The sequence below is a fragment of the Dipodomys spectabilis genome, unplaced genomic scaffold (assembly GCF_019054845.1).
Source record: "Dipodomys spectabilis isolate Male_0828 unplaced genomic scaffold, ASM1905484v1 ptg000369l, whole genome shotgun sequence".
In the NCBI taxonomy this organism is placed as follows: Eukaryota; Metazoa; Chordata; class Mammalia; order Rodentia; family Heteromyidae; genus Dipodomys; species Dipodomys spectabilis.
Window position 1 is genome coordinate 670,252 of NW_024871046.1, and position 24,161 is coordinate 694,412.

The following is a 24,161-nucleotide window of genomic DNA, read 5'->3' on the forward strand; positions in this document are numbered from 1 at the left end:
GTTTGAACAGGCAGAAAAATGCTCTGCTTTACCCAAGATTTTGAGATCCCCCTCCCAGATTAGTTTAATGGGAGAGTGATCTGCTTTGAGAATCACAAAAGAGGGGGATGCAGTGGTGAGGCTAGGTTCTGGGTAGAGTTGAGGCCTTTCAACAATCAGTATCTTTTCCCTGGGGCTATTTTGTGAAAAAACTCACAGAGCCCAGCCTGAAGCCATTCTCAGGGTTTCTGTTTTTCAATTGATTGTTGAGGCTGCTAGAGGGAGGGGCAGCCTCTGGCTCTGGTTACCCAGTGAGGAAAGCCACTCCAATGGCTGGTGCCTGAGCTGGGTGACTTTTCCCTGGATGGAGCTGAGTCTGGCAGGTCACTTCGCCGTTAAGTTCTTGTGACCTGCTAAATGACTCGTTTTATTCCAAGGCCTGAGTTGGAGCTGGCAGCTCCTCCGAGCTTTGTCAGTATCCAAGATGGAGATCACTGGTGCTGGGGTGTGGAGGGGTGGCCTTCCCTCCTCTGCTCCCTGAGAAGGAGTGAGGACGTCGGGCTTCTACTCACGCAGAGTCTTGGATCCTGGGTCGTCTCTGGTCTGCAAACTGCAGGATGAAGATGTCCGCTCCTTGTCGGGTTCTTGCTGGTGTTGAGTAGAATCCGCTCGCCTGCTGCGTCTGGCTCCTTAGTCCTGGACTCTCTGTGTGAGCGCTCAGGTATGGCCCCGGCTGCGGTCTCCGCCGGGACCCTGCCGCCGCCGCCCCCACTGCTGCTGGCAAGCGCTCAGATGTGTCTTCTTGCCTTGGCTTTCCCTCTCTTGTCTAACTCTCTGTCCTGTGATGGCACACTTGGTGTGATTCTCTGGCTTAGGACTGTTCACTGGAACTCTAAAACTGCTTTCTATGCGAGAGCTTGTTCAGATTCTAGCTTCTCCTCCGCCATCTTCCCGGAACCTCCACATCATGAAATTTTGTATGTATTATTTTAAATAATGAGTTGACTTTATTGCCATATGATTTTCTTGCCATGAACTGAATGCTTTTAGAACAGTAGTTACGTCTGATGAAAACCTCAACATAAGTGTATTTTTATTTCATTGAGGTCCAGGACCCAAGGAAACATAAATTTTCTAAAATTAATATTGACCTATACAGACTAGATGTGATAGGGTTAGGGAAAGTATGGAGGAGATTGGGCAGGGCAAGTAAAGACACATTGGTGTATTTGTGAGAGAGAAAGAGACATGGCTGTGGGTTAGTTCATAGAGGATACTAGAACAGGTTTCTCTTACAAGATAAGCTGTGTTACATGTGGTAACCTGGTATTTTATGTTTTTTGGCAAAACTATGTGGTAGTAATAATGTTTGTATCTGCTTATGTCAGAGAATAACTGTCTGTTGGAGTAGGTGAACTATTTGAATGCAAAACTAAGAGGATGCTTCTCAAACTAGTAAAGTTACAGATATTGATATGTAGAGACATTTCCCATAATAAATAAATCCCCATAGTTGAAAATATTGTCTTTATTCATTATTTATCCAACAATAACTATCATATGTCTGCACAATAGTAAACTGGAGATAGTCAATTAAAAGAGATGACTCTCCTTTCTTCTCTCTGTCTCTCAAGACTATACAGTTTAGACAAAAGACAGGCTTTAATAAAATAATCATATGTATAACTGTCATCATAATCATTCCAAAGGAAAAGAACCAGATGGTATGAAAGAATAACGGTGCATTATGCTCTTTGGTGTATTTTGTGTGTTCTCTATTATATCCAGAGATAAGAGCCAGCCCCTGCTAATGGCCTCAATGGCATCACCTTTAAGAAGTTGTTTCTTCCTTTGAGCTCTTATAATACTCAATTCATGCATAATTTGTGATTAGCCATTTACACATTTGTCTCCCCAAGTACCTTGTGTGCTCCTGGAGAGCAGGAACCCATTTAATTTAACCCTGTACCACTAGTCCAGTGTTTGGTACACAGAGTTGGTTCAGTAAATTTTAGCTGAATGAATAAATAAATCCTACTGTGATATATTACAGTTAAAATTATATCACAAGTGATAACTTTTCAGCAACAGTGAAGGGCAAATTGCAAGACAATTCTATTTCAAAGATATTCTATCTTTCATATCAGATGGGAATACTTTGTTATGGATTAAAACTTGGTATGTTCCACTCTTTGTGTGCTCATTAATATTTGTTTCAAATTCAACTTGAGATTTTAAATCAAGGTTACTTTGTAAATAACATATTATTTTGAAAATAAATCTGCCATTTGATAGCCAAGTCCAATTAAATATGGGGTGAGAAGTCAAGTTTTAAAATTCTAAATAAATCTCCAAAGTGCTTTCAGTGGATGTATTAAGCAGATTGTGATGTTGCTAAATTTAAATCTGATTATGACCATGGTGAGGGGGGTTGTATATTGTCCAATTATTATTTTTTATCTGGGGTTGGGAGGTAGGTTAATAGCTTTTAATACATCCTCACTTTACTGCTTCCTTGGTCCTTTTGCTTTTTAGTTTTACCACCATCTCCTCTTCTCCAAAAACCTTTTCTAGAGGCTAAACTAGTCTGCATACATTCAGCATATTTAACTCATACCCTAGAATGAGATAAGGATATTACAGAAGCAGGGCTATGAATAGAATTTAGAAAGGTATTTTTTTCTACTTGGCCTGCCATAATAAATATGGATAATTCTGTAGATGATTATAGTGCAGTAAGTATGCTCAAAGGTAACTCTGAGCCAGACAGTGATGCAGCCTTTGAGACACCGTTGACCCTCATAGTGGAGGATGCAATTAATTAGCCAGCTTAAATTTGATCAAAGAAAGGATAGACTCCCACAAAAGTGAAATTGTCCTTAATGAGCTGCTAATTGTTTACATGCACATTGAAGTTGCCTGGTGCTGTTTCTTCTAATTTTACTAATGTATTCCTGGCCCTGCTGCTATGATGGCCTCAAGCAAACTATCAAAAAAATGCAGGTGTGCTTAGCAGGTATAATAAAAGTATAATAAAATGTGCATAGCAGGTTTGTCAGTTGATCTGCTCATATAAGCTTAAGAACTTCACATTTCTATAAATTAAGAAATGAATCACTAGTGCCCTGATTCTCTGATTGCCCTGTCTTCATCATTTTCTCCCCAGGCCCAGACTGACTAGGCTCTTTTACAGGAGTTGGAGCTGACTCATTATCCCACATTACTTTGTCTCACAGATGGCATCATTTTATCTTATGCACAAAGAGACTGACAAGTGACATTGTTGCATTGATTTTATTGTATTAGGCCATGGAGAGTGCTTGCTGTGATGAATATGTGATCTGGGACAGGAGTTTGCATTTGGGACTTGCAGCTTTGTAAGGAGAGACAGGGAGATAAAAAGGAAGATTTTAAATAGGCTTGTAGAGAATGGTGAGAAAAGTGGTAAGAGAAAGTACACTTTCTATATATGTGAGAGGTTTTTGTACATCAAAGAATACTGGAGACCTATAGATGGTTCTTAGGCAAATCTAGACATTTCATATCGCAGAGTGGTTTTTAAGCTTTGCTAAAACTGTTGACAGAAAGGCTTTTCTATTTTTGCTCATAGTTCTAGACTTATTGGTATTTTTGTTAACCAAGAAACTTAGGAATGTTGTAGGGATGAGAAATGGATTGGCTTCTTGTCAATACTAAATTGATAAAGCAATGCTTTTTCCAATTAAATCCCAAGTAAAAGATAATAACCTCCTATAATATATGAGCATATCCATGTATGTATGCATGTGTGCATATGCGTATACTTCCATTTACTAGTAGGCCTTGAATGTAAGTCCAACAGGAATAGTGGAGATAACCAGAAATTCATTGGAAAAAAAGATTCACATCATCATAAGTGATGAGTCAAGGGTAATTTGTAGTTCATTTTGACATATTTAGGTGAAAAAATAAACTTATGAATTAAGTATTCAATGTCTATTTCTTCTGTCAGAAAACAACATGTTTTGTTATAGCTATTAGCTATTGTGAAAACAGAAATATCGAAGCTCATCATACAAGCAGAGCTCTTACACTCAGCAAAGCATGTAAATACTGCAATACTTTATTATGGCTAAATAATAGTACTTCTTAAGACACTTGATGGCATCTATTAAAACTTGGGTTTTCTAGAACAAAGTTTTGCCACTGCCTCACATATGAATTTTCTTATCATAAACTATGGATATAAGAACTAGCCCATTATTATTTAAAGAAAAAAAATTTAGTTTCCATTTCCTATAGTTCATTTCAATAAATGTCATTTTATATGATCAGAAACAGAGAAGCATTGTGCCTTTTTGTTCTTCCTCTCTCTCTTAGGAGTATCCTCTTCTGTTTTCACTGTGTGTGAATGCCTAGAGTCTTATATAATTTATCATGTCCTGGTGTATTTTAGATCTAGCTTCCAAATATGAGAGAAAACATGAGCGAAAACATGAGCTGTTTATCTCTCTGAGCTTGGGTTGCCTGACTTAACATGATTTGTCCTAACCATATCCCTGCAAATGATGTAATATTATTCTTTCTAATTAGCCCATTATTTTCTAAATCAAATGAAATCTGATGTTCAAATTCCCCTCATAAAGGTCATGGAAAACATTTAATATTATACAAATAGACTATGCCTTTCCACCTCCACAGAGTCATGTGGAAATTGTTTATCCCAGAATGAATTATAAATGTCCCTGCCAGTGTATGTATTAGCAAAGTATTTTCATTTGAGGGTGGTGGTACCAGTTTGTCTCTGACAATCTCCCACAGAATTTGGGGCTAGGGCTACATCACATGTTCTCTAGCTAAACAGAGCTTATTCAATTATATTTTTATCTCTTCCCTACCATTATGCTTTGTTTCAAAACTTGTATCTCAGCTACCAGTAACCAAAAAAATATTTGTCACCTTTCCAGTCTTGGATCCTTTCAAAGACCTGGACTTAGCTACCTATGGCTTACCTCTTATAGAGCATCTCTCCACCCAGGCTCTCCCTGGGATGATTTCATATTATCTCTTCCTAGCCTTGGAAATATTGAAATAAGGCTATTTTATTTAGCACCATCCTGCTAGCAGTAGTTTTAATTAAAGAAAAGGTTGTTTTTAGTTGTTATTCCAAAGTGAATATGCACATGTGTATGTGTGGGAGTCCATAAAGTTGCAGCCTCTTATATTATTAACAAATCATGAGAACATTAACAAAAACAACAAAACAAAACAACAATATCAAAAGCCCAGAAAGAAGCAGACTATTGTAGATTTTTTTTAATAATCCAGTACTTGGATTTGAACTGAGGACTTCTTGCTTTTGCTTGGCTTTTTGCTTATGGTCCTTTACCAGTTAAGCCACACCCTTAATTCCAAATTTTTGCTATTGGAGATAAGAGTAAAATGGACTTTCCTGCCTGGCTAGCTTTGAATTTCAATCCTCAAGTCTCAGCATCCTGAGTAGCTAGGATTGTAGGTGTGAATTTCTTGTGTCCAGCTAGATTAGAAGCTTTTGGTCAATCTTTCTTTTTTTTAATTAATTTTTTTATTGTGAAAATACTGTACAGAGGGGTTACAATTACATGGGCAAGACAATAAGTACATTACTTATCAAGAATTGTAGCCTCCTCCTTTGTTTCCCCTTCCCATCCCTTCCCCCCCCCACCTCTCCAACCCTCAGCGCTCCCCCCTCGCACCAAAGTTGTGAAGTTTGTTTTCGACATAACGACTTGTACATCTCATTGTTGCAATGGGTCCACCTGTATCTTTATTTAAACAATTTATTTTTCCCCTTCTCCTCCACAAATTATACCGACATGAAAAACAGTGAAAGCAGGGGTTATACTGTGGGAGAGGGACATACAAAGCAACAAAGAAATAATCTTATAAATGTGTTAGAAACAATCACATGAAAGAAAAAAAAATTGGAATACATATCTTAGGGTTAATTTCCATAACATCACTCTATCTGAACTCTTCTGCTTGACTCAGACATACACTAGTTATTGCAAATAAGGGAAACCATGGGACCTATGTTTCTTTGGGCCTGGCTTAATTCACTTAATATAATTTTTTCCAATACTTTCCATTTCCTAACAAATGGGGCAATGTCATTCTTTCTGATGGAGGCATAGAATTCCATTGTGTATATATACCACATTTTCTTGATCCATTCATCTACTGAGGGGCATCTGGGTTGGTTCCATATCTTAGCTATAGTAAATAATGCTGCAATAAACATAGTCGTGCTGGTATCTTTCGTGTGGTCTTGTTTGTAAACATTTGGCTAAATGCCCAAAAGTGGGATTGCTGGGTCATGGGGGAGCTCTATGTGGAGTCTTTTGCGGAACCTCCATACTGCTTTCCAAAGTGGTTGAACAAGTTTACACTCCCACCAACAATGCAGTAAGGTTGTCTTCGTTCTACATCCCCTCTAGCATCTGTTGTTATTAGAGTTCTTGATTTAGCCATTCTAACTGGGGTGAGGTGGTATCTCAATGTTGCTTTGATTGGCATTTCTTTTATGGCTAGGGAGGTTGAGCATTTCTTCATGTGTCTATAGGCCATCCTTCTTTCTTCTTCAGAGAAGTTTCTCTTTAAGTCTTTAGCCCACTTGTTTATTGGGCAGTTGTTTCTTCGAAATTTTCTTAATAGAGACCCAAAAACAAAACAAATCAAAGGAAGGTTGGACAAATGGGACTGCATGAAATTGCAGAGCTTCTGTATGGAAAAGGACATAGCTAGAAAGATCAATAGAAAGCCCACGGATTGGGAAAAGATCTTCACTAGCCATACAACGGACAAGGGTCTCATATCTAACATATACCTTGAACTCAAAAAATTAAATCCCCCAACAACAAATCTTCAAAGAAACAATTGCTCAATCTTTCTTAAGTTTGTGCTCCACAGCACAAACTTATTTCCTTTAAAAATTGTACTGGTTTCTCACTGACTGTCAAATCAAACCGAATTCCCTGACCTTTAAGATACAGCCTTGATTTACCTTTTCCATTTTTTGTACTTTGTTTCATGATATTCTGTTATGTGAACATCATCAACTACATGCCTTTTTTTTTCTGTTTTTTTTTTGCTCATGGTCTTTGTTATCTGCCTTTTCAGATAATAGTATACAAAGTTCAGTCCACGTGCTCTTCCCACCAGAACTTTTTTCTTGATTCATTTGTTTTCATTTCTTGCTCCTTTGAACTTCAGAACATTTCATTTGTACATCAGTTTTTCAAAGTCTCATATATTTTACCTTAAATTTTGAGAGTTTATATTTTTGGTATAGCTTTTCAGCTAGAGTGAATATGTCCTGAGGGCACACACTGTGACCAAGGCTGACAAGTCTCCTAGTAGAATGGCTACACATTCAACAATTAATTTTGAAATTAGTAGATCAAATCTCAACTTATTTTTAGATCTGATACTGTTTTCATCTCCTCACAGTACCTCTAGTTATTTTGAAGCTATATCTGTTTTTATGCATGCTAATTCATCTCTCCGACTGTTCCTACACCTTGGTCTCCTACAGAGTAAGGACACATGCAGTCATTTGTTTCTTGTTATTTAGATTGAGAATTTCTTGTAGTTTCTTTTCTGATTTGTAATAGACAAATAAATCATTTCTTTGTCACCTTTGCTATTCTCTCAGAGTTACATTAAACTACTGGAAAAGATAAGTTTATCCTAAAGCCTAGCTTGCATTTGTCTTACATTGAAAACTTGACAAAGACTCTGGGCATCACAAGAGTAATTCTATCAAAGGTGTAATAGACTTTTTGTTGTATAAATTAGTGTGGGAGGGCTATTTAATTTAGAATGAGATTAATTTTACCTTTATAAATGCTAGCTCCCTTATTTTTAATATTTTTCACTTCAAGTACTTTTTTCAGTGGGGTTAGTTCCACTTAGTTTGTGCCATTATTTTACATTTGCTAATTCCAAATGTAACACAGATCCTATTGTATCCTTTCTTTAAAATATCTTCATTATAATGACCAATTATTTTATAAATATTAAAGACTGTTGTTCAATTTAATTCTGCAGGGCACATCATATTTCTATTTTTAATGCTTAAAATCTCATTCTTCCTATTTATCAACTAGTTAACAGCAGTTGATTTTATGTTATACACATGCACTTCAGTCTCTCTTTTTTGTTTCCATACTTTCATTTCCTCTTCAACTGTGCAGTCATTTTGTACTTGTTTTTGTTATTTACCTATCACCTAAAATAGAAAATACTCAGTAAATGCTTGATAAAAGATATATTAATGAAGTATAGCATGTTATACCAGGTACAAACTATTTCATTCGATATATTCAGTGTTTTTTGAGGATAGCATTGGCGACTTATTCTGTTTAGTTTCCTTCCATAATTTAATATAGAGCCTATTGAATTGAGGTAGTCAAGATCAAAGAAGATGGAAGGGATGATTGGTCAAGGTGAATTGTACACAGAAATTGAATTATTGGGTTGAAACCCTATGCAGAATGATTTAAAGATAATACCAATAAATGAATAATAAAGATCCAAAAGTTCTAATTCCAATAATGACTTGCTCTGAACAATAAATCATTACCTTATTCAACATGTCCTAGTTGTTTTGTGTGTAAAAGACACTTCACTACTTCAAAATGTTTCCCATTTGTCATTAAAGGGAGAAAATTTCTAGATTTTTGTCTATATATATTGTCTAGATATTTTTCTGAGAGATGAGAGATCATATAGAGGATAACACTAGAAATATTTTAAAGATAAGGAAAGAATGGTTGATAATAAACTTACACAAGTTTGTGTCTTTTTGTTAATTTTGTATTCTTGTTAGTTAAATGTTACTGTATATAAGATATTAACTTCCATTCATCTTTAATTTCTCAGTTAAAAGACCAAAAAATATCTCATTCCTATCTGGCACCAGTAGCCTAGGACTGAGCTTCTCAGGAGTTACTCAGGAGGCTGAGATCTCAGGAATAAGGTTCAAAGGTAGCCTAGGCAGGAAAGTCTATGAGATTCTGATTTCTAATTAACCACCAAAAAAGTTGGAAATGGAGCTGTAGTGGTAGAGTGCTAGTCTTGAACAAAAAGGTCAGGGACAGTGCCCAGGCCTCTAGTTCAAGCTCCAGGAGTAGCGTGTGTGTGTGTGTGTGTGTGTGTGTGTGTGTGTGTGTGATGCACGCACACACACACAAACTCAGCTGTAGTACTATGGTGAATGCGCTTTTGTTTCCTTATTATTCAGATCTATCATTTTTACTATAATGTGTCTAGAACTGTTTCTCCTGGGATTTTGCTTGTTAGGTGTTCTATATGCTTCTGTTATGTAGGTAAGATGGTCTTTTTGGAGATGGGGAAATTTTTCACTGATTATCTTGTTGAATAGGTATTGCATTCCCTTGCTTTGATATTCCTCACCTTCGTCCACTCCAATTATTCGAAGGTTAAATTTCTTGGCACTATCTGTTTGCTCTTGAATTTCCCTTTGGCATAATTTAAGTGATTTTTCCATATCTGTCATTTTTTGGTCCAGTTGGTGTATTCTGTCTTCTGTATCCATATTCTATTTCGTTCACTTTGTTAACTGTGACTTCCATTGTGGTTTGCATGGAGGAAATGGACTCATTTATGGATTCGATGTTGGTTCTCAAAGTAATAATATCACCTCTTAATGAGGTGTGTACTGCCTCTATTTTGGCACTGATCTCACCTCTTAGTGAGGTGTCTGCTGCCTCTATTTTTGCATGCATCTCCTGTTTGACATCCTTAATCTCTTTCGATATTTCGACCCTGTGTTCTTTCAATTTCAGGTCTATTTCTCGAGTTATTTCTTGAGTCATTGCCTCCAACATCTCTTGGAAGTAGCTATTGTCTTCCATTCCTGCTTTGCTCCTACTGGGCTCTCCCCTGGGTGGCTGCTGGCTTTGGGGGATAGCTTGCTATCCTGGGTGTTGATAAACCTTGTAATTTTTCTCTGTGATTTTCGCATGGGGATTCAGGGATTATTGGAGACTAATCTGAAATTTTGTTTTGGTCAATAGGTGTCTGTCTTTGCTTGGTTGCTGTTTCTGTGCTGGTAGAGAGAGTCTGTACCTGATATCGATTCTATTGGGGGCCAACCTCCAGCTGCTGGTCTGACCCACATAGGGTTCTCAGCTCTCTGCTGTAGATCACTGGCAGTTCCTACCTTTAAAAGAGTTGAGCAGCCTAGACTGCTCCTGTTTGCTCCTACAGATGCTCTTGGTGAGATAGGATGTGCTGGATGCACTCTCCCAGATGCTAGAGTCTGCTATGGGCTCCTGATGTTTTTTGTTTGTTTGTTTTTTGGCCGATTGGGCTTGGGTGCTGTCCCTCAGCTCTTCAGCTCAAGGCTGGTACCCTACCATTTGTGCCACAGCACCACTTCTGGCCCTTTCTGCTCATGTGGTGCTGAGGAATCAGATCCAGGGCCTCATGCACCCAAGACACTCTACTGCTGAACCTCCTTACCAGCCTGAGCTCCTGACTATTATCAGTTGTTGGCAGCCTGTGTTGTCCAATTCCCAGCCTAGAATATATGGGTCGGATTCTGGTGGGGTTTGGGTTTCTCTTATCCCTAACCCCCGCGTCTTTTGCTGTCACAGGCGTGATTCCCAGGGGGTGCAGTTCCCTGTTTTTCTCTCCTCTGCTGAAGCATATGCTCAGCTTGTGACTTCAGTTGGGAGGAGTTGGTTGTGTTGCTCAGGCACCGGATCCCCAGGCCTGGTCCCAGCCCCAGGCCTGGGGCATTCCAGTTGGACCTGTGATGCTGTGTATCCCACCTAGGTTACGCAGCCTGGAGTACACAGTTCAAATTTCTTCCACTGTTGAATGTCTTGACCTAGGGGTGTTGTTTCTGGCTTGGGCGTTTAAGCTCCCTTCCAGGGGCGCTCTTGCTCTAGCCTGGCCAACTGAGTGTGCTCCTTGGGCTAGTGGAGCTCTAGAACAGTTCCCAGTTTTAGTGGGTCCTGTGGTCCAGGTGTTGGGGTAGGGGGTCTGGGTCAGGGTCTGGGCATTCCCACCAGCTCTGGTCTTCCTTGAGGGATACAGTGTCCCCTGCGGGGTACTCACCCTGGAGCTAGTTGTTGTTTCTGTGTGATGTAGGTTGTTAGTTGCCATTGCAATTAGAGTTCAATTGAAGTGGTTGTGGGCTGTGCTGGGTGGGGGGTGGCTCTGTGTGTTTCTCTCCTGTCTCTGCCTCAGTTGATGCTGTTCGGGTCTGCGCCGCAGGATGGGCCTCGGGCCTCCGGCCAAGGGTTGGGGAGGGGCCTCCATGCAGGTTCTTTGTGCTGTGGTTTCTCCTCTGTCTCTGCCTCGGTTGATGCTGGTTGATGCTGTTCGCTGTTTGGGTCATGCCTCGGGATGGGCCTCCGGCCTCTGGCCGAGGGGTGGGGGAGAGGCCTCCGTGCAAGTTCTGAGCACTGGGGTTTATCTCTGTTTGCGCTCTCCGGATCAGCACCAGTTTCTTGCAGTTCTTCTGCTCTGGTGTTCTGTGGATGTCCCATGTAGCTCTGGGGTTCCCACCATGGAGCAGAGTGGCTTGGCAGGATGGAGCCTCTCTGCTTGGATGGATCTGGTGAATGCACTTTTAAAGTTGTTGATGGCAAGTTTTTGTTAAAGGATCTCAAGTAGCTCTGGGTCATGAAGAAAAATAATAATCCATTCTTGAATTTGACTTTTGATCTACAGACCCAGCGTAAAAGATTCTGAAGGATAAATCCATATTTGTTTTTATTCTAAAGCAACAAGGCTTTGAAACTATTTATAAGGGCAAGTCTTTCATGTAGCAGCTTTGCCTAATCATGTTATCTAGAGGAAGTCAGCTGATACCTTGATCAATGCATGCTGTATGAATGTTTAGGTAGATGGTTAAACATTAACTTCTGAATAAATTGGCAAAGAAAAAGGTCACAACAGGTAGTCATGAAATGACTTAAGTATATCTGCTAATATTTACTAGTTACCTACCAGCAAGCTGAAAAAATACCTGAAATGTACAAAATATATGCTCATATAAAATCGAAGGCAGGCTGGTGGCTCAAGCCTGTAATCTTAGCTACTCAGGAGGCTGAGGTCTAAGGATTGCAATTCAAAGCCAGCCTGGGCAGGAAAGTCTGTGAGATTCTAATCTCTAATAAACCATCAGATAACTGGAAGTGGCGCTGTGGCTCAAGTGGTAGAGTACTTGCCTTGAGCTGAAGAGCTGAGGGACAGTGTCCAGGCACAAGAGTTCAAGCCCCACAACCAATTTTAAAAAAATAAAATTTTGTTTTCATTCTATGAGGCATTCAATGTTTTACCACTAAGCATTCCAACATCTGATTTTTACAAATTTAAGTAAAGATCACTTGTCAAAATCCTGATTGCCTAAGAAGAAAGGGTGAAAGAGAAAGGGAAGAGATACTAAATGGAATAATTATGTAAAACTCACTTCATAGAATAGGATAATGAACGTTTATGATCAGTGAGAGTCAAAACCCCTGGTGAGATCAAAGAAGTACAAGTGAATAGTGAGTAAATAATAGGTGCAGAATATTGATTTAATATTGTCTAAAATATAAGGGCTGGGAATGTGGCCTAGTGGTAGAGTGCTTGCATCGCATGCATGAAGCTCTGGGTTTGATTCCTCAGTACTACATAAACAGGAAAAGCCGGAAATGGCTCTGTGGCTCAAGTGGGAGAGTGCTAACCTTGAGCAAAAGAAGTTCAGGGACAGTGCCCAGGCCCCAAGTTCAAGCCCTAAGACTGGCTATATATCTATATCTATATCTATATCTATATCTACATCTGTAATGCTTAGAACTTAAATATCAAATATTGTTTATATGTAACAGAATGAATAAAAGCTTTCTTTTGCTCCACATTTATTTTGCAAACCCAGAGGTCCAGTATTTACACTATGTAAAGCCTGTTTAATCTGGATAAGATACTTATTTTAATTGTATGTAAGAAGTTATTAAAATCTATGTGGAAAATATTCAAACTTATTTAGAAATCTTCATATGTGTCAAAAAACATCAGTTAACCTTTGTTCAGTTATTTTTAACTCAAGCAAAGATTTCTCTTTTTGTTCTAATCTTAGAAGTTACAGAAATGAATTGTACAATACATACTATTTTTATAACTGATCATCTTTCTGTTGACCTTATGATAAAATTAGATGTTAGAATGTGGACAGTCTCATGAGAGATTAAATATGCTTTTATTGTAAGAACATACTGAAATTAATCACCTTGAATCATACTCTGACCTTGATATAATGATAATATATCAATACAATATAACTATCAACATTTTTTCACCTTTGATTTTTGGTTTCCTTTTGTTGAAAGAAAAAATAAATTTGAAATTAAGGCAATGCTTTAGTAAGGCTTAGTCATTCGGGTAAGAGCATGGAATATGTTCCTTCTAGTTATATAATTCTATAAACCATCACATAGCTATGAGTAAGTCTCTCTGGGCCCTTGGAGTTTTCAGTTATAAGTTTATATTTTGAATATTAATGTTTTAATTCTAAATACATGAGAACATTAACATTCTGTTCTCCTGGCATTGTTTATAAGAGGATGAGAATATTTTACGCAGAATGGTAGAAGAGTACTTGGAAAGAATTTTTATATTTGACTCACCAATTAGTAGAATCCTTCTTACTCTACGTGTTTCATGAGGATGGCTACTTTCTAAGTTTGGACCAACAGGTCCTTAACTCAAAATAAATGATGTCTTTTAATTCCTGTCCTTAATGCTTGACTAAGTACAAGGTTTTCAGAAGTCAAAATCTTTCCTTTCAGCAATTGGCAGTTGAGAGGAAGCAGTCTCGAGGAGAAGGAAACATAATCATTCTGAAAGCTGCCATTTTCTGTAAAAAGTGAGAATTGGTTACCTTATCATTCAAATATTTCATCTTTTTCATAAATTATAAATATTCTAGAAAGGATTCAATTAATATCCAAGTGATTTTCCATGGTACTCTTAAGACAAACATTGTTAATCACCTTTGCTTTGTGTCTTATGTAAAGAGCAAGGATTTCATCAAAGGAAGCAGATTTTCACCCACTGAAATATATTTTAAAGTCTCTCTGCATATTTAAAATTACCAGTTGACATTTTGCATAACCCAAATGTAACATTAGTTTCTTCAGAGACTTAGATGAAAGCTCAGTTTCTTGAGTAGAACTTAACAGTGGCATAACTAAGGTACAGCAAAGAAGGATTGCTAATTAGCTAGATTCCTGATCATCATTCTATTTGTGCAACTCCCACTGAAAGCAACAGGAATCTTGCAGCAATTTCATTTTCTCATAGCATTCTCAGATTTTAAAAACATTTTATCAAAATGTAAATGCTATATTTTCATACAAAGTGGAAGAATTTGCACAGTCCAAAATAATTTTGTATGAAATTTTACATGAGAAACCATTTCTGTTATTTAATCAGATTGAAGATTGCAATGTAGAGAAAGAGAAATTAAACAGTTTCTTTCCTGCCTGAGCCTCTGACTGTGTCTTCATTGGGAAGGGCAGGTAGAGGATGAAATTTTTTGTGTGTATATTCAAATTGGAAGCGTAAGTAAAACAAACTTTATTATTTGTTTCTTTGATCTTTGTTACTTAAATGTTTATTTTTAAAACAAAATATTTTTTTTCTTTTTTCTTTTTCTTTTTTTCTTGTGAAAATGCTGTACAGAGGGGCTACACTTACATGGGCTAGATAATGAGTACATTTCTTATCAAGCATTGTAGCCTCCTCCTTTGTTTACCCTTCCCATCCCTTCCCAGCCTCCCCCCGCCCCACCACCCAATCCTCCCCACCCCCCCCCACCAAAGTTGTAAAGTTTGTTTTCGACATGACAACCTGTACAACATTGTTGCAACGGGTCCACCTGTATCCTTATTTAAACGACTTGTTTTTCCCATTCTCCTCCACAAATTATACCGACCTCAAATACAGTGAAAGCAGGGGTTATACTGTGGGAGAGGGACATACAAAGCAACAAAGAAATAATCTCATAAATGCATTAGAAACAAATGCATGAAAGAAAAAAAGCATTTAAATATATATCTTAGGGTTCATTTTCCTAATATCACTTTATCTGACCTTTTCTGCTTGACTCATACATACACTAGTTATTGCAAATAAGGGAAACCATGGGACCTATGTTTCTTTGGGCCTGGCTTACTTCACTTAATATAATTTTTTCCAAGCCTTTCCATTTCCTAACAAATGGGGCAATGTCATTCTTTCTGATGGAGGCATAGAATTCCATTGTGTATATATACCACATTTTCTTGATCCATTCATCTACTGAGGGGCATCTGGGTTGGTTCCAGATCTTAGCTATGGTAAATAATGCTGCAATAAACATTGTTGTGCTGGTAGCTTTCGTGTGGTCTTGTTTGTAAACATTTGGCTAAATGCCCAAAAGTGGGATTGCTGGGTCATAGGGGAGCTCTATGTGGAGTCTTTTGAGGAACCTCCATACTACTTTCCAAAGTGGTTGAACAAGTTTACACTCCCACCAACAATGCAGTAAGGTTGCCTCCTGTCCACATCCCCTCCAGCATCTGTTGTTATTAGAGTTCTTGATTTTTGCCATTCTAACTGGGGTGAGGTGATATCTTAATGTTGTTTTGATTTGCATTTCTTTTATGGCTAGAGAGGTTGAGCATTTCTACATGTGTCTATTCACCATCCTTCTTTCTTCTTCAGAGAAGTTTCTCTTTAAGTCTTTAGCCCACTTATTTATTGGGCAGTTGTTTCTTTGAGAATTTGTTGTTGGAGGATTTAATTTTTTGAGTCCCAAGTATACTTTAGATATGAGACCCTTGTCCGTTGTATGGCTAGTGAAGATCTTCTCCCAATCTGTAGGCTTTCTATTGATCTTGCTAGCTATGTTCTTTGCCATGCAGAAGCTCTGCAACTTCATGCAATCCCATTTGTCCAACCTTTCTTAGATGTGTTGTGTTTCCTGGTCTCTATTAAGAAAATTTTGGCCTGCGCTAAGGAGACCTAGAGTTTCTCCTATTCCATCCTGTAATGTTTTCAGAGTGTCTGCTTTGACTCTGAGGTCTTTGATCTATTTGAGTAAAACAAAATATTTTAATTAAACTAATATTGTATCTTATTGAATGAATGCACAGTAACAAAACTGAACATGTCATTGTTACTCTAGATGTTATGCATGTCCATTATACTGAGTTTATGCTCTACTAATGTTTTATTTAAAGCAATTTTTTTCTTAAAAGTGTATGAGGAATTTTCTAATCAAGCAATTAACACATATATATATATATATATATATATTAAAGATGCTATACAGAGGGGTTATAGTTACATGAGCAAGGTAATGAGTCCATTTCCTATGGAGCATTGTTACCCTCCTCCTTTGTTTATACCCTACCATCCCTTTCCTCTCCCCCTCCCAACTCCTCCCCAACCATCAAGTCGTTTTTAAAGTAGCATTTTCCCTAACCTCCCAGCTAATTGGCTAATAGGCAAAGAAATTTGCTCTTCCATAAATTATTTGAATATTCACATTATCCTTAAAGATTGAGAGAAAATCATTGTTAAAAATAAACTTTTCAAGTTAGAAAAGCTGCATAGATTTTGTTACTTTTCTCCCATAGGAAATTATTGTGTGCTAATTTCTTAGGGCTTCCATAAGAATGTATTGAAAACTGGATGGCTTAAAATAATCTGGGAAAAACGAAGAAGGGGATAACAGTGCTGGATAAGAAATGCACTCATGTAACTGTAACCCCTCTACACAGTATCTAACAATAAAATATATAACAAAATAGAAACTTGTTATCTCAAAGTTCTAGTGTTATACAGGGTTGCGGTGGCCCTTTGCTATTTCTAAAAATACCCTTTAACCTACATAACATAATTTGTGTTAATGAGGGCCTATCGTGCCATGAATAGTAGGTTTGATTTATTAACCACTAATATGAAAATAAGCCCAAGAATCATGACCATCACTCTTTGTATTTGTACATGTCGCTTGTTTTGCATTTTGAACTTTATCATTATTTTTGGCTCAGTTTCACAGTAACCTGGAGTCCATATGGACTCCTCCACTACCAGGTTCCCATAATTTATCTGATAGAACATTTGTTTCCATTGAGGAACATTGACAAAAAAAAAATCACACCATTTAAAAACTCCAAGTCCATAGCTTACATTTGGGTGTACTCTTTTTTAATTTAATTAATTTATTTTGCATTGGCAAAATTTTAAAAAGTACACTTAAAGCACATAATAAAAACAACATACATCAGCTTCAGGGCCTGGATGACGGCTGCGGTGGTGACAAGTAGCAGCGGGAAAGGCGCAGACTTGTCATGTGGGACTTAGGCGCCAGGACATGGAGCAGCAAGGTTGACTCTTTACCATACTGAAACCATTAGGAAAAATCCTTGTGGTTAACAGCAGAGGCTTCAGAGTGTGTAACCTGTATTCAGGCTTAGAAATTATTTTAAATGGCGACTGATACGCCTCAAGGTGAACTCGTCCATCCTAAGACACTCCCACTTATAGTAGGAGCTCAGCTGATTCACGGGGACAAGTTAGAAGGTACAAGACAGCACCATGCCAATTTGAGGGGTTGTGAATTCCACCCAGAAGACTCCACCCAAAAGCAAGCTTGTTGAAGGAGAGGAAGAAAAGCCAGAGCCAGACATCAGTTCAGAGGAATCTGTCTCCACTGTAGAAGAACCAGAGAATGAAACTCGACCTGCTACATCTAATGAGACAAAACAGCCCAAGGGGGAGCCTGTTAAGGAAGAGAAGGAAGAAAACAAGTCTTCTGAGGAAAGGAAAAAGGGTGAGAAAGATCAGTCCAAAGAAAAGGAGAAGAAAGTGAAAAACAAAACAAAACAAATATTTCCTGGGCTACCCTTTCTGCCAGCCAGTTAGCCAGGGCCCAGAAACAAAAGAACAATGGGCTTCTTCTCTACATCCTAAGATGGATGCAATCTTAACTGAGGCTATTAAGGCATGCTTCCAGAAGCGTGGTGTGTCAGTGGCTGCTATTCGAAAATATATCATCCGTAAATATCCTTCTTTGGAACTAGAGAGAAGAGGCTAGCTCCTTAAGCAAACACAAAAAGAGAATTAAGTAGAGGAGTCATCAAACAGGTAAAAGGAAAAGGTGCATCTGGAAGTTTGTTGTGGTCCAGAAATTAAGAAAAACACCTCAGAAGTCTAGAAACAGAAAGAAGAGTTCTACAGTATATCCAGAACCACAAGTAAATTTGGAGGATGTGCTCCCCTTGGCCTTTAGTCGCCTTTGTGAACCCAAAGAAGCTTCTTACAGTTTCTTCAGGAAATACGTGTGTCAGTATTATCCTACGGTTAGATGTGAAGAATGCCCTGTAGAGAGCAGTAGAGCAAATAATTGGCAAAGGTATTTCCGGAACATTCCAGCTGAAGAAATCAGGGTAGAAACCCATGCTTGGTGGAAGCATGATGGAATATGCAATCTTGTCTGCCATTGCTGCCATGAATGAACCCAAGACCTGCTCCACCACTGCTCTGAAGAAGTACATCTTGGAGAACCACCCAGGAAACAATTCTAACTATCAGAAGTATTTGCTGAAGAAAACCCCGCAGAAATGTGAGAAGAATGGGTGGATGGAGCAGATCTCTGGTAAAGGATTCAGTGGCACCTTCCAGCTCTGCTTTCCTTATTTATTACCCCAGCCCAGGAGTTCTATTTCCAAAGGAAGAACCAGATGACTCTAAAGATTAGAATGAAGATGAAGACTAGTCATCAGAAGAAGAATCTGAGGATGAACAGCCCCCACCTAAGAGAAGGTTGCAGAAGAAAATTCTGGCCAAGTCCCCAGGGAAGACTGTATCCATGGAGCAGAGAGGATCCAAGCCTACACCTAAAGTCCCAGGTGTCCAGCAGGGGAAAGCTAAAACCCTACACAAGAAAGCCCCTCCTAAGGCCAAACCTCCTGTCAACAAAGCCAGACTCTCACCCTCAGTGAAAATAGCTCCTCAAAAAGCCTGCAACCAGTACAAATAAGAAGGTGAAATTGCCTGACACGGGTAAATCCACTATTAAGAAGTCTTTCAAGACAAAAATATGAATTGTCACAACTGTGTTTATTGCAGCATTATTCACCATAGCTAAGATATGGAACCAACCCAGATGCCCCTCAGTAGATGAATGGATCAAGAAAGTGTGATACACACACACACACACACACACACACACACACACACACACACACACACACACACACACACAATGGAACTCTATGCCTCCATCAGGAAGAATGACACTGCCTCATTTGCTAAGAAATGGAAAGAAAGACTTGGAAAAATTATATTAAGTGAAATAAGCCAGGCCCAAAGAAACATAAGTCCCACGTTTCCCCCCATTTTCAATATAGTATATGTCTAGGACAAGCAGAAAAGGTTAAAAGCTATGTACATATGACCATATAAGATCATGTTAAGTGAAATGAACACCAAGACAGGAACACAAGCGTTTTTTTACCTTACTTGTTGTTTTTAATGTACTTAAAATGTACTAAGTGAATTTTTTGTTTCTTTTGTATGTTCTTCCCCCATGGTATAGCCTCTGTTTTCACCTGATTCCAGTTCCCTTCATCTTGTGTATACATCTTTCTAATTTGGGGAGGGGAAGGGAAACAACAAAATGCTGAAATAAGGATAAAGGTTGACCCTTGTAACAATGAGATATACAAGACACTGTGTTGAAAATGAACTTTAAAACTTTGGGGCAGGGAGAAGTTTGGGATGTGGGGAGGGAAGGGATGATAGAGCAAAAACAAAGGAGGGGGTAACAGTGCTCAATAGGAAATATACTCATTACCTTATTCATGAACTGTAACCCCTTTGTACAGTATCATTACAATAAAAATATATTTAAAAAGTAAATTGTATAGGAAGAAAGGTTATCATGATAAAATTCAAAAGTCTAAATATTTTATGAGTCAGTATGCATTTGTTTTAGTTTAATGCTTTTAAATTTAAGTTTTTCCTTCCATGTGGATTTTGTGAGGAGGAAACACAAAGCAATCTAGGTATTTGTTAGCTTTAGAGCACTGTTGCTCGTGCCTGCCCCTTCTCTCAGTCACTTTAATTTCTTTAGTATCCTGGACTCCCCTCCAAACTATGGAACTTGTACTACTCTTTTTGCTCTCCCTCCTCCTACCTTCATTCTGTTTTTTTTCTTTTTCTTTTATTTTTTTTGTATTTGGTTTTTTTTTTTTGGGGGGGGGGGTCCGGTCGTGGGGCCTGAACTCTGGGCCTGGGCACTGTCCCTCAGGTCTTCAGCTCAAGGCTAGCGCTCCACCACTTGAGCCACAGCGCCACTTCTGGCTGTTTTCTTTTTCTTTTTGCTTATGTGGTACTGAGGAATCAAACCCAGGGCCTCAGGCATGCAAGGCAAGTGCTCTACCACTGAGCCACCTTCCCAGTCCGCCTTTTTATTTTATTTTTTTGAGTGATCTGATTTGGCTTTTCTTCCCCTTCCAATTTTATCTAAACAGTGCAGAGATATTTTTATATTTGTAGAAAGCATCAAAAACAGGATACTGGTCAGGTGGTAGAGGAAGCAGACTAGCACTGACTGAATTGCAAAGCTTTCCTAGAGCATTTACATAGACCTAAAATAACTAATCCTATATCTAAAAGTCACTCCATCTAACCCTTTCTCTTCAACAGTAAACCCAGTGGTATTTAGCCATTTTCCCCTTGGTCAGCTCCTCGGTATTTCCACAGGCCCAGAGCACTGCAATCCTTAGAGGTGAGCACAACGTCTGCCACTTGACTTACAGCAATGGAAAAGTATGCAAATATATTGAATCTGATTTCTGGTGTTACCTATGTTACCAAAAATCAAAGCATATAAAGTTTCCTTGATCAAATGTTGAAATACATTTTTTTAGTATTCGGAGAATGAATTATCACTTCCTGCTTTTCTTAAAAGGAAATGTTGGAGAGTTACATCATTTCTAATGTAGAAATGTTAAGAAATACAATTTGCTAACATAAAGTAGATGTCAGATTTGTCTGTGGGTTTTCCCTCCTTTCCAAAGCACTTTTGATATTAAACAAGTGGCTTCCTTTTTGAAATAGTTTTTTTAAAAACTAGAAAAAGCAAATGAAGCCCTACTACCTAACCCTTTTTTATTTCTGTTTGTTTCAGTATTGTGAAGTTGTCTTAAATAGCACTAGCTTTCTACTTGAGAAATCCCAATTTCTGGTTGTCATATATCTTCCTTGTGGCACTTGACATTTTAATTGTCTTAAACTTTTTGGTGTACGTCTTCTGACCCCTTGAGTGCTGCCAGATGCAAAAAGGTGTTTGTTTTACATTCATTCCACTTCCATTTTCTCCTGGGATCCTTTTGCAGCATAAGTATAGCTGGGAAATGGACTTGAGAAAATGAGCTTGAATTAGATCATAATCATGTGTGATCACATCATGAGTTCATTGGAATTTGTGTTACCTGTTAAGGCAATCTTTTCTGTTTTAGATCTTCCTTTTTATTGTACATATATTTTGAAAAATATGAATCAACATGTAATTTTAAAGGCTGCGAAACAAAAAAAAATACATATATGAAAATGGAACCAGGTAACTTGAGAGGATGAATGGGGTTGAGGTAGATGAAGGTGAAGGGATGGAATAATAGAAAGAATGTTCAAGATGCATTGTACACATAAAGTGACCGGTTGAATTGAAACCCCTTTGTACAATTATTTAAAGATACTAAAATAAATTAACTTAAAATTAAACAAAAACGTTCTGGTGTTATCAGTGTTGATTGCTTCTGAGGCCAGTCAGGGAGAATTTGTTTCATGACTCTTGCTGTGCTCCGGTGGTTTGCTGGCAATCACTCTGCCTCCATCTTGACTTGATAGACACCCATGTAACTGCTTCATTACACCCTCTTTCCATTTGGTGTGTCTCCCCCTGGGCTCAAAATGTCCCCATATTTAGAAAAAAGTAGTCATATCAAATTAGAGCCTAATGAGACCTGACCTTAATTTTATCACTTACAAGGATATTCTTTCCAGTTGAAGTTATATATACTAAAATTTTAGGGTCTTGATTTCAGGATCTTGGGGCAAATGTCATAATAGACCAAATGAAGAGTGTAAATTTGAAATTTAGAGCACAAACAAAAATATGAGAGTACAGACCTCTTGGTGACAGATTTACATTAATGGAACAGAGATAACTATAATTTTTCAGGTAGGTCAATATATTTAGGCAAGATAGTTAGGAACAAGGAGCCATTAAAGGTTTGGCTGCATGGATAACTTCATAGTCCCAAATAATTCAACACATAATTCATGGACAGGGTGATTAAAAACTTCACAAATTGCTACCTATACTGTTTTATTTTGTTTATTATGAATATGGATACTCATACTGACCACAAAGAGTCAAGCTTTCTATAGTGATTTTTCTATTATGACTACAATATAAATGACAGCATAGATACTTACTTATTCCATGTAGGCTATTCATAATATATACTAGAATTCAGCCAAAGAATTAAGTCAAACTCCTACTTTGAACTGGACTTGCATGATGGAGCAATGTACTACTTCTAGATTCAGAGTAGATATAATTTTAATTAAAGTTTGAAGATACATTATTGTTATATTTAATTAAGATTATCAGACTAAAAGAGTCCTAGCTATTTAATTAATAACTAGGTTGGTTATTTAATAATCTTAAGTTGGTTGCCTTAAAATTGTTCAATAGTATTTCCTTATTAATATATAATTTTTTATTTTAATTTTATTTTTGTCAATTGTAGTTTAGTAGAAAAGTTTTGTTTAATTTTTATTAAACTAGTAATTTAATTAGTGTTTAGGAATTAAGGCATAAATCATTTTTATTTTAAATTTAAATTTCTGTTAAATTTTATACTATGTAACAAAGTTCAACAGAGGGATGCATCACTACTTTATATCACTGTCTCTAAATTCTGGGCAAAGAAATCAACTTGGAAAACAAAGTCCTCAGAAGAATTAAAATATAATCTAAGGCTATTAAATGACAGCAACATCACAGGATGCATAAACATAAATGTGTGTTTAACAGGCTTATCTAAAAAAATATAACCATGCAACATATTCCACAGAAATATACTGGTGGCTTTTGAGAGTAATGATAAGCCTTAGCATCAGCTGAAAAATTCCTATCTCTTCATGTAGTGAAATTTAAAATTTTTTTAACCATGTTTAGTCTGCATTACATTTTGCAACTTTAAATAATTAGTTCAAGTTCAAAGCAGTATTCCTCTAAATTGTTGCCTGTCTTCAAGCCCTTATGGAATTCTTCCATGGAAGAAAGTCTTTGAAGTCACAGATGCTCTGTTGAAATAATGATCGAAATTTAGTCTTTTATATTTAACAAAACAGACATTACCAATGACACTATCTTTACAAGTTTTATTTAAATCCTTAAACACTTTCTTTCCCCTAAGTATCTAAATGAATCATGGGCTATCAGATTAAATAAACAATAGAACATGCACTTTTGAATTGTCAAGTAGCTAATGAAGTATCAGTGAAAAACAAGTATACTTTTATTGCATGGAATGGCTTAAGAGCACAGCACAAGGAATTTTCAAACATAGACAAAAGCTGCTACCAGCTCACTCTGTGACTTTAGGAAATCTGTCTTCTTTGGTTCTTAAGGTACTCATTGATAAACCGAATGAGTTTGGCAAGCTAGTTACCACAGTTCTATTTTTAACATTCTTTATCTTTATGGCCTAATGCCTCACTTTAGTTCGTGACTTTTCAGTACTTCGTTTTTACTCCTTTGGATTATAAAACATACATATAGAAAATAAAATAAAATAAATGGATGGCTTAATGAGTTGTCATGAGAGGAGGAAGTTTATAACCAGCGTACTTGTTGAAAAATTAATCTTTGTCCACCATCCCATAAGCCCCATCATGAAACCCATTTCAATATCAGCTTCCTCTTCTTCCTCTCTCTCCTCTTTTTCTTCCTTCTCCTCGAATAAATTGAAATCTTCACCTTTTAACCAGTCCTCTGTCAGGCACCAGTGGCTCATACTTGTAATTCTAGCTACTTTAGAGATTTGAGTTCAGGAGGATTGGGGTTCAAAGACAGC

General features: G+C 37.6%; 1 long non-coding RNA gene and 1 pseudogene across 1 annotated transcript; both read left to right on the top strand.

Annotated features, from left to right (window-relative positions):
- The first annotated feature begins 790 nt into the window (after positions 1–790).
- LOC122096358 lies at positions 791–20,815 on the top strand. Its single transcript, XR_006145284.1, has 3 exons — positions 791–803; positions 3,422–3,423; positions 20,738–20,815. It is a non-coding gene; the product is annotated as an uncharacterized LOC122096358 (long non-coding RNA).
- LOC122096357 lies at positions 17,496–18,910 on the top strand (annotated as a pseudogene).
- Positions 20,816–24,161: the final 3,346 nt, after the last annotated feature.